General features: G+C 40.0%; 1 long non-coding RNA gene across 1 annotated transcript in view; it reads right to left on the bottom strand.

The window, feature by feature from the left end:
* Positions 1–223: 223 nt before the first annotated feature.
* LOC111772863 (uncharacterized) overlaps positions 224–10,715 on the bottom strand; it is a 55,135-nt gene continuing 44,643 nt past the window's right edge. Inside the window, exons 6-7 of the long non-coding RNA XR_011437058.1 lie at positions 10,588–10,668; positions 224–1,250 (exon numbers count right to left, since the gene is read on the bottom strand). This is a non-coding gene — a long non-coding RNA (uncharacterized lncRNA). The remainder of the gene's footprint in view (positions 1,251–10,587; positions 10,669–10,715) is intronic.

Here is a 10,715-nt window from a genome sequence, read left to right as displayed (position 1 = left end):
TCAATCATGGAATTACAGGCTTTTAAAATTTTTCAATCATTAGAGTATTAGCAGGCACATAAGGACATTTTTTTTTATAGGGAAATGGTTTTCTCCTGTATGTATAATGTGTCCAGGCTAGGTTGGGCCTCCTGGATCCACTTTGAATGTATGTGGTACAAGTGGGCATTTTTTCCCCTATACTCATTAACTTAGCACAATCACCTGGAATGTGACAATCCTCTTACATGGTCAATTTTTCATTAATTTTAATGCTGGAACTGTTCTGGGGACAAATTCAGTTTTTCATTCATTAATTAACCCATACAATCGATATAAACATTTGAGAATCTGCATTTGAGATCCTATGCTAAGGGCTAGAGCGAAGTTGAGAAGTAAGCAGTCCTTGCCTAGTTATCACAGGAAGATAAGTAGTGATTATAATCAAGTACTCTACAGAGGAATAATTTCAGTGAGGAGTCTTGGAGTTATTATTTATAAACGAGAGTCTCACCATTCAACATATTTAGAGGATCCGATAGGAGGATGCTAATTAAAAAGACATTATTATAGTCTTTCTCTGAAGATCTCAGAACATTTATAAATATCTTTCACAAAACGTGCTTAAGAGGTAAGAGGATAAAAACCATAGAGGTCAGTAATTTAGAAGCTATAGAGTTTAAGAGCTGAAAAGCACATCAAAATTCAACTAATCGAGTCTTCCAGTTTTACCTCATAAACACAGAAAGCTGGAAAGAGCATTAGTCCAATTCTTAAAATAAGAAAAAACCATTTAAGTGGCAAATTAACAACTTTTCTTGAACCCATCTGAGAACTGAGGATTCAAGGACTATTCTGGAGTCTGGAGAGAGACAAGGCACGTAGGGAGGAACAGGGCCTGAAGGTTTGTTTGACCTGTGGCAGATGCCAGCAGATAACATATAAGCCAGAAAGACCATTCGGTGAAAACCTGAGGACAGATTGCTGGAGGCCTAACGTGGGCTGGTGTGAGAGCGTGAAGTCTCCGGGAAATGCAGACATCGGGGCTTTTCACCCTCTTACAGGCTTTTCTTCCACCAACTCCTCGAGATGCTCATAGGGAAGATCAAGGAGAATCCTGAGAAAGCTCCCCTGGTGGTGCCAGCTCGCAGAAGGAAACAGCAGCCTTTGCTAAAACTCTTCCCGGATCCATCTCCCCTCTCTCCCTGGTGAGAAATGTCTTCATCTGCAGAAAAACTGGCACTTTATACACTGATAGAAATCCATGGCACCTGCAGTAACAGAATAGGAAAGATAGATGTTCTTTCTCTTCGGGGAAAAGAGATACACGCTAAGTCCAGCTCTAGAGCTAGGGCGGGAGCAGGAGCATTGGGAAGACCCCAGTTCTGAATATCTGCCTTAGACTAAATTTAATCATAACATAAGAGGACACTCTGTGCCCACTACCTCCTACCATCACACTAACAAGGACCAAACAAAAATAATAGTGAAATACTTCTGAAAGAGCTGCAAGAGACAGGTCCACTCTGGCAAAGACACATTGAGAGAAACTCTATGGGATGCAAGTCTTCACCCTAAACACAAGACATCACCAGAAGAATTTGAGGCCTGTGGTGCACTGAGGAGAATCACAGCAAGAGCAAACTCCCAACCCAGCTGAACTTCCGACAATGTTAACACAAACCACCACATTACCCAGCAGAAGGAAAGGTGTGCTCGTCTCCAAGCATAAAACATATTTATCTCAATGTACACTGTTCTATACAATGTATCGGGCTTTCATCAATAAATTAAGAGGCATAGAAAAAGGCAAGAAAAAACCCCAAACTGAAGAGAGAAAACAATAATCAGAATCAGACTCAGATTGAGCTTTCATTTTACAGATTTACAGAGAGAACAAATTAAATCCAGAGCAAGGAGAAAGGAAGGAAATAATCAAATAACTGATGATGATGTCAAAGGCTGTAATGGAAAAGGTAGACAACAGGCACTAACAAATGAGTAATTTCATCAGAGGTGAAACTATAAGGAAGAATCAAACGGAAATACTAGAAATCAAAGGCACAGGAACAGATGAAGAGCGCCTTCAGCAGACTCGTCAGCAGACTCAATATAGTGGAGAAAATAATCTGTGAATGTGAAGGCAGGTCAGTAGGGGTGACCCAAATTGAAATGAAAGTTGAAAATCAAGAACAGAGCAACCAAGAGATGTGGTACAATACCAAACAGTCTAATATATACATCATTGAAAGCCCAGGAGGAGAAGAGAAAGGAAGAATGAGTTGGAAGGAATATCCGAAGAATTAATGTATGACAGTTTTCCAAAATTAATGACAGACACACACACACACACAAAACAGATCCAAGAAGCTCAGAGAACAACAAGCAAGATAAATACCTAAAGTAAACATGCCAACACATATCATATTCAAACGATAAAAATGCAAAAATATTTTTAATTATAAGTAAAGACAAATCTAAAACAACGTTCCTCATGAACATAGATGCAAAAATCCTCAACAAAATATTTAGAAAATTGAAGCAAAGGACATATGAAAAGGATAACACATCCTAACTAGGCAGTGTTCATCGAGGAATGCAGGGCTGGTTCAACACTCAAAAATCAATCAATGCAATCCACTGTACTAATAGACTAAACAAGAAAACCCGTATGATCATAACAATATATGCATCAAAAGCATTTGATAAAATTCAAAATTTATTCTTGATTCAAAAATTGATTAATCTTGATTAAAGTAAGAATAGAAAGGAACTTCCCTAACCTAATACGAGACAGCTACAAAAAAGTTACAGCAAACAACACACAACACTTAGTGATGGGAGGCTGAGTACTTTCCCCCTCAGATGAGGAAGGGTTAACAGCATGCTGAAAGCCTTGCCCTGTGCAATAAGAAAAAAAAGAGGATACAGATTGAAAAGGAAGAAATAAAACCGGCTCTACTTGCAAACACGTGATTGTCTACGTTGAAAATCCCAATGAATCTACAAAAATGCTTCTAGAAATACTATGTGAGTCTATCAAGAAATGCTACAAAGCCAATATAAAAAAAGTCGATTGTCTTCCTATACACTAGCGATGACAAGTTGAAATTTGAAATTTTAAAAACAATGCTATTTACAACTAGATGAAAACAATAAAGTACTTGGGTATAAATTAAATAAAATATGTGCGGTTTCCATAGGTTGAAAAGTACAAAACGTAATGAAAGAAATCAAAGAAGAACTAAATAACTGGAGAAATAAAATGTGTCCATGAATTTTAAGACTCAATATTGTTTAGTGGAAGATCTATAGATTCAATGCATCTCTGATGGAAATTTCTGCAAGTTTTTTTATAGATATTGACAAGCTGATTCTAAAATTTACGGGGGAAGGCAAAGGAACTAAAAGAGGCAAAAACAATTCTGGAAGAGAAGAAAAAAGCTGTTGTTTAGTTTAATAGTATCTTACGAATGTTACTTTCTTAGTTTTGATAAATGTACCATGGCTATGTAAAATGTTAACATTAGAAGAAACGGAGTGAAGGGTACATAAGAACTCTCTATACTGTCTTTGTAACGCTTCTGTACACCTAAAATTATTTCAAAATACAGTTTAAAATAATCCAATTCCATTCCCCCTCACCAAATTGGTGTATTTTTGGAAACAAAAATTAGTAATGGCTAGCCTGGTCTTCTGGTTAAGCCATACAGCTGCATTCTGCAGATGGACATGTTGCAGGGGGACGAAGGCATCATGCCGTGTCCTGTTGACCGGTTTTCTCCACTCCCCACCCTCCCTCCCCCAGCCTCATCACTGCAATGGCTCTGCTGAGGGCACTGGCAATCAAAAGAAGGGCAGGACATGTACCATTGCTCATGCTTTCCATGTAAACAATTTTTCCCTCATCCTGTTTTCCTTAAAACTTTGACCTAATTTCTTTCGCATGCTGAGCTAATTCTCATGACTGCCTAAAAGCAGCTAAAAATATCAGCAAGGTCTGCTAAAGGTCAGACATGAAGCCCCCATTCATTCAAACCCTGCTCTCGAGTCATCATCTCTTTAAATGCATGACACAAGTATGTTCCTTTCCCTCTTCTGTTGATAATTTTACAGTGAGACATCATTAGAAAGCAGGCTCCGTGCTTCTTTTCAAGCTGCACTAGCTGAACTTATATTTTTCTCTTCACTAAAAAAGATGCTTACTGCATATTATGAACTTTCGATTAGCAGTAATAAGGAGCAGTGTGTGGTGTTCAGAAAACTTCTCTGGCTGTTTTCAAAGCAAGACTTTAAGTCCAATAATCAAGTTGTTTCTGATACTTGACAAAGGCACAAATACACTCGTCCAGAAAGTTAGCACATTTTCAACCATCTTGACTTGGGGGTTTCTTCCCACTTGGAAAAATTTGTTACTGGAGAGGTTCCACCCAGGCAGGCCCAGAGAAACAGGAGATTGTGAAGACCACAAAGCTTTACGAAGCTGTAGATGCACCCTTGGCTTCCTTCTCCATGTTTTCTGGCAGTCATTTTATCCATTCTATTTCTACCAACAGGGAAGCAACAAGGCTGATGCCCTGGGCAGAAGGATTCACAGAATGGAGAAAGATCTAGAAATCTTTTTTTGCTAACAGAAGCCATCAACACAAATGTGACACCCGAGAACAGCTTACAACTGATCTGAAGATCAAATAAGTTAGCTTTTGCAAAGCACAAAGCAGGCAAGTTGGTTGCTGAAAATCCCCAGTTTTCTCTTCTCTGTGTAGTACCCTTCCTGATTTCAGCGACACGGTGCTTTCTCGCTCTGTGCTCCCCAACAAAATCTACTTTCAGCAAAATCTGCTATCATTCACTCACAGTTTAATATGAATTTAAGTCAATATGTCATCGCCTCCAGGAATACCTGTGTTTTGAATGTTAGTCCTAATTGAGGAATAAGCGATGTGTTCCCAAGATTAAAAGAATTTTAGATATTGATGATTCTAAGAGAGAAATGGACAGAAGCTAGACAGAAAGGAGCCTGACTGCAGTCTCAGAAATTTATCTGCTCCAAAGTTGGCCCACATGAAAACTCTCAAAGGTGTTTTTCATGACTTACTATAGTTTCAGGTTAGATCATCGGGACAAGTATTATTTCTGCTTTTTTCATTACTCACTTTGTTATCACTTTAATCTTGGTTCAGTTGGACAAATGGGATTTTGCCAGAGGGTTAAAGAAGGAATGAGCTGAATTCCACCCATGTTCAAGGCCTGTGCTGAGGTCCTCATTGGTTTTAATGTGCCATATGGCTTGGCACAGTGGCATTTCTCTCCCTTCGAGAACACCCCTTAGCTTGCGTGGCATCCATCATTTTGCTTGTTGACTTAGTTTCATTTTCTGTTTTTCTGGTCTGCTCAACTGCCTGTAACAGCATTAAATTACTCTTCTGATCTTTCGGTTTCCCTGAGTTCACAAACTGGAATTTATGGAAGTCTTTAAGCCTAAAGGGCTTTCTGATAAAGGTGGATGCCAATAAAATGATAAAGGTCGAAGGAAAATAGTACACTTTAAGGAGGCAGCATCCTTCATAGAAATGCCGTATTTTCATATTTTATGTGAGAAGGAAATAGTACAGCCTGTAGAAAAGTCAATGTGGAAATTTGGAAATGAAACCAAAGTTAGAGATTGTCCAGCCCAACCTCATTTGACAGCTGTGGACACTGAGGCTTCGAAAGGGTAAGTCACCGAGGTAGTCAGGGGAAGAATTGGAACTTGAACTTGGCACTCCCAGCGCAATTCGCTGTTGTGTCCACTACATTGTGCTGACTCTTTTGATTACATATTCTTAAGGATGAAAGAATGTGGAGAAAAGGGAATAGCTACCGAGTCAGGAAAAAGAATACACGAAATGTTTTCTCGTTTCCTTTTAAAACCAAGAACTTACTTTAATTTATCTAAACCAAAATGACCATCTGATCATGAAAATCAAGCCATGGTGTGAGGTGGCGGAGGCATTTTATTTCTCCCTGTCCCCTACCCCTGTATGCATAGAGTCCTCAGTCCTGTCGCCGCTCCCTCTGTAGCGTCCTTCCTACCATCCCTTTCTTTCACCCACATTCCACTCTCGTAGCTTACTAAGTTATAAAGCTACCCCTAGATCTCTGAAGGAGATTTTTAAACTGTTGATCTTTGATTAGAGTTCCTCTCTCCCCCCTTTCAATTCCCGATGATGAAAAGAGCCTCTTAATTCATCTTCCTGAAATACCACCTTCACATAACGTTGTCATCAGTGGAATCTCTGACTCTACTTTGACTTGCTATTCTGCGATGTTGAGGCTCTGATCCTCTCACTGTTTTTCTGTTTTGGGGTTGGTTGGTTGGTTTGTTTTTTGTCCTGTGTTTAGCCAGCCCAAATAACTTTGCTCTAGGGCACAGGAAGCACGGGAGGTGCATGGTATAGGAGAATGAGTAGGGGCTTCTGGGATTCTAACAAACCAAAGGTAACCCCATTTTACTTCTATTTAAATTGCTTTCTCTTATATTCACATTTCCCTGATGGAAAAGGTCAAGACCATGCCACTCGCTAGGATTTTCATTGTAGCCCTTCTGTCTTGACGTTGTCATGAGAATGAATTACCTGCGCTTGCCACGCAAAGGGTAACATGGTCTTGCCGTGCAGTTGACCAGCCATGCCCTTGGGAGTTTTCTCCCTTAGGCCTGGATTGTGACTATTTCCTTTTGGGGAAAAAAATCATTTTATCTGCTTAGGAAAGCAAAGGAAAGGATTTTTTTTTTGGTTTGGTGAACATCATTAATATCTTTGCAAACACTATGTTCACGACTTTACCGAGCTGACCCATATCAGAGAAAATGAGGCCAGAAAGTTTGACATAGTTGCAAAGACCCATTTTTCCCACTCACATTGTGAGCTATTCCTCACTAGTTAGCCAATATATCTTATCCTTCCTTCATAAGCCATATTTTCTAGGGGAAAAACCTGATTCTTAGCACAAAAAGACCATGCCCTACTTTAGTCTTAAGTTGAAAATTATCTTCAAACACCAGTCACTTAACTATGTGGATGGAGCTTTTTTCCTTCCTGAAATTAGCAGCATGTGTAATCAAATGAAACAATGTGCACAAAAATAGTTTTCAACCATATAAATTTCTAAGTAAATATATAAAATATTTTCATATTTACTAGCGGCAGTATTCAGCTCACCCCGCCATTTTGCTCCACCCACTCCTAGCAGCACTATTCAATTCAGCACTTTCGAACGAGTTCGATGTACCCCAGGGCCCTAGGCAAGACATCACAGATACGAAGAGGAATGAGGCACAGTCTCCACCATCGAGGGTCTTGTCAGCCAGCACGAGAGCCCATCATTTAAAGAATCCCTTATAATTAGATAATTATAATTAGACAAGTACTGTATAAGTATATAAATAAACTGTCGCATAAATTTGTCACAGTAATTGTAGGCTCCTAACCTATACATTTTTTGAAACTTTAAAAATTTGTCCCCTTGTACTATGGAAAATAAGCACTGTGTCAGCCTGATCTGTTGATAGCGGCTCTCTGAAGAACTGGGTTTGGAAGGGTTTGAAACTACTTCCAAGCTCCAACAGAAAAAGAGTTTTTTGATTAATTACTGACGGCAGCCATTGGCCTAGGAGCAGGAAGGGGCCCTTGGATGTCCTATGTTTGCCTCCTCCAGACTATAACATGTAACTACTATGTCAAACTTTCTCTACCCTATCCGAGGGTCTAAGACATCATGGTCACTTTTGCCAAAATTCTTATCGTTTCACAAAGCAGCTCCTTTCTGGGGATAATTAAGTGGAGCACAGGAGTCCCTTCATCACTTCCTTTACTGTCTGAGATATGAAATTGTTGGCAGGTAAGTCAAGAATTTGCTTGAGTCTCTGCTTTGGGTGAGTGGCCCTTCCAGCTGATACTGGATCCCATCTCCACTATGTTTGTCTCTTGGATCCCATCACTGCTGTATCTGTCTCTTGGCCAGTATTGTGACCTGCATCAGAATGTCTTGCCTAACAAATAAATGGAACAGGTTATCTAATCTTAAAATGATTAGAAATTTCAAAGCCCAAAAGCAGTCAAAGAAATCACAAAAGAAAAATTCAAAAGCTTTAACCTCATAAATACTTAAAATACATTTAAATATGTCAAAATTATAAACAAAAGGCAAAAAACTTGAAAGACAAAGGAAGAATATTGTCTAAAAATATGACAAAGAGGGGACCAGCCCTGTGGCCTAGTGGTTAAGTTTGGCACACTCAGGGTTGGCAGCCCAGTTTCACAGGTTCAGATCCTGGGCGTGGACCTACACCACTCACCAGCCATGCTGTGATGGCGATCCACATATAAAATAGAGGAAGATTGGCACAGATGCTAGCTCAGGGCTAATCTTCCTCAGCAAAAAAACAAAAAACAAAAATCAACAACCACCAAAAAAACCATATGTGACAAAGAGTTGGTATGTTCAACTGATATGAACTAATGTACTAGGTTGGAGTACAAATTAGACGTGGCTGAAACCAATAGAGCTAAACTAACAAAAGTCAAATACCATTTTTAGTCACACCCTCTCCTCCAAATTATTTATGAAAGAAGAGGTTCATTTGATTCAAATGGCCAGACGTGTCTGCAAGTGACTTCGAGGGAGGAATAACGGAGAATCCTATCGGGCCTCCTTTTCAGCACAGGCTTCTGTGACACTGCTGTGTGGTAACCCTATTGGCAACAGGCCCAATACAGTCCAGTGTGTCCACTGCTGTGATCCCTGAGACACCTAGAGGGGTTTATTATCTACAAACACTTCTAAAGTGACTATCATGTGCCAGACAATCTGCTAAGCACTTTACAAATATGAATTTATTTAATCCTAATTGCAACCCTCTGTGGTAGGTTTACTATGACTACTCCAGTTTGCATGTGAGAAAACAGAGGCACAGAGAGGTTAAGCAACTTGTCCAAAGTCACACAGCTGGTTAAGTGGGAGATCTGCAATTGAATTCGAACTGCTTGGCTCCAGAGTCTATGCTCTTAACCATGACATGGAAAGGACTAACACTCCTCAGAATTACCCTTTGTCAAAGAAGCACCATGGCTGGACTCCCAAAGACATTGCTCTTTCCTCTGTGTGTAAAGTCCCATACACTTGCTCTTGGTTTTATTTGCCAACTGTACTGAGCAGGAATTGAGAGTCCAAGCAGGAACACACAACTGATAGAAAAGGATGCTTGATGCTTTATAGGACCAAAGAGCTCATTCTTTGGGAAAACAAAAATAAAAAAAAAGAGAGAGAAGGCACTGATAATTCTAAAGGAGGAAAAAATAGATAACCAATATATTTGTTACAGAATGAATTGTGTACCCCAAAATCCATTTGTTGACGCCCTATTCCCCAGTGTGACTGTATTTGGGGATAGGCACTTTAAAGAGGTAATCAAGGTTACCTGCGGTCATAACAGTGGGGCCCTGATCCAATAGGACTGGAGTCCTTATAAGAAGAGGAAGAGACACCAGGGGTGCACACACAGAGGAAAGGCCACGTGAGCACACAGCAAGAAGACGGCCACGTGCAAACCAAGGAGAGAGGCTGGGGAGAAACCTACCCTGCTGATGCCTCGATCAGGGACTTCCAGCCTCCAGAACTGTGAGGAGTAAATGTCTGCTGTTTGATCCACTCAGTCTGTGGTATTTTGTTACAATGGCCCTAGCAGACTAACCCAATATTAATGAGAAAGCATGATTAACTTTCAATGAAGAATAGATCAGCAAAATAATAAGAAAATATAGATAACCTCATGCTAATAAATTTCAAAATTTCAATAAAAGCACAATTTTCTGGGAGTATAAAAAATTGTGTAAATCATCTCAGTGCTGATATAGTATCCATTCCTGGAAATCAGGAAAGCATTCATCCTTGACACAATTTCTTAGTAATGAATAAATTAAAATATACATCCTTCACATGAAAAAAATCTATCTGAAACCAGCGGCCAATATCTCAACTGTGTAACTTCAGCCCAGAGGACAGGTTGCAAGCTTGCTGCTCGAGGGCCAGATACAACATACAAATAGGTTGGTTAGGCTGGTTCATTGTTTTGTTTTTAATTTGCCCTAGTTGCCTGCACTTAAAAATCGTATTTTATCTTAACTTCCAGATTTTTAGCTTCTGGCAAATTAGGCCCCCATGACAATGAACTGTAGCTAAATACTGCCTTCCCATTGCAAACCAGCTCTGAATGCTCCAGTTTGCCACGGTTTCCAGCACTCTACACAGAGAACAGGTGGCAGTGACTATGTTTCGTGCCACTTTCGTTGTCGCTTTCTTTTTTTTTTTGTTAAGATTGGCACCTGAGCTAACAACTGTTGCCAATCTTCTTCTCTTTTTTTCCCTGCTTTTTTCCTCCACAAATCCCCCCAGTACATAGTTGTATATTTTAGTGTGGGTCCATCTAGTTGTGGCACAGGGGATGCCGCCTCAGCATGGCCTAGTGAGCAGTGCCATGTCCACACCCAGGATCCGAACCCTGGGCTACCGAAGCGGAGCGCGCAAACTTAACCACTCAGCCATGGGGTTGGCCCCCTGTTTTCTTACCTTGACCGGTATCACTTGTTGGTTTCCTGCCAGACTTTCACAGGCCTTTGAGTTCATACCACTTCTTTAAAGGCAGCCACACTAAAGTAGGGAATTAGAATGTCCACAATCACCATTATTATTCAACA

The sequence above is a fragment of the Equus caballus genome, chromosome 3 (assembly GCF_041296265.1).
Source record: "Equus caballus isolate H_3958 breed thoroughbred chromosome 3, TB-T2T, whole genome shotgun sequence".
Classification (NCBI taxonomy): Eukaryota; Metazoa; Chordata; class Mammalia; order Perissodactyla; family Equidae; genus Equus; species Equus caballus.
Note: the sequence above shows the minus strand (reverse complement) of the source record. Positions and strands in the feature narration are given on the sequence as shown.